Genomic DNA, 870 nt, shown 5'->3' on the forward strand with positions numbered 1-870 from the left:
ACTCTGTTTGCTCTTCATCTTGGCGGTAACTCTGTTATTATTTTAGGATTAATTATTGAGAATAAAGTTTATGAGAAATGAGGTATGAACATTTTTTAGGGTTTTTGATCCTTCTTGCATATTGCCTCCTGGAAAAAATTTTCAGATGTATGACATCAATGTTACTGAGTTTTTCATTTGTTTATTTTTTGCCAATCTGGGAGATAACAATTATTGTCAGACATTTCTTTAATGTTCAAAAGATTTACATTTGTCATCATCCAACTCTTTTCGAGAATCCAATTCCCACCTTTTAAGCCTCAGTTCCCAAAAAAATCCACGTGTTTAGTGTCCCAACCAGTTGCTATCAAGTTGATTTTGAGTAATGGTGACTCCATGTGTATCAGAGTACACAGGGTTTTCAACGGCTGATTTTTTGGAAGTAGCTCACCAGGCTTTTTTTCTGAAGCATGTCTAGGTGGAGGCAAACCTCCAACCTTTCAGCTCAGCCATGTTAACTGTTTGCCCCACCCAGAGACCCCAGTGCCTCAAAGGCCCTAAATCACCTGCTCTTCAACACCTGGAGTCATTTCCCATCAAGGTGTTCCTGGTCTCAAAGGTGTTTGTATTCCCTTTCTATTCTCCCTGTTGAAAATGTCTACTCTTCCAGAGCTATTTATCTCAAGTATAGTATTAGGAAGAAAGCAACCTGATAAAATTGATTCTTCCTAATTTGTGAATAATTAATAGCACTTCAATCTGTACCTTTAAATGAGTATTCTTAATAACTAAACCCTAGGAAATCTCTAGGGGTGTTATTTTGGGTTCATTAACAGAATGAAGTGGTAAAGTGCACTTAGATAGAAAGCGAAGTTTTTGGAGGGGAGCACA

The 870-nt window shown here is 37.5% G+C and overlaps 1 protein-coding gene across 1 annotated transcript in view; it reads left to right on the forward strand.

Annotated features, from left to right (window-relative positions):
* CNTNAP5 (contactin associated protein family member 5) overlaps positions 1-870 on the forward strand; it is a gene marked incomplete at its 5' end in the record, with an annotated part of 853,982 nt that overhangs the window by 311,327 nt on the left and 541,785 nt on the right. The window lies entirely within an intron of this gene.

The sequence above is a fragment of the Trichechus manatus genome, unplaced genomic scaffold, assembly GCF_000243295.1.
Source record: "Trichechus manatus latirostris isolate Lorelei unplaced genomic scaffold, TriManLat1.0 scaffold00303, whole genome shotgun sequence".
Taxonomy (NCBI): Eukaryota; Metazoa; Chordata; class Mammalia; order Sirenia; family Trichechidae; genus Trichechus; species Trichechus manatus.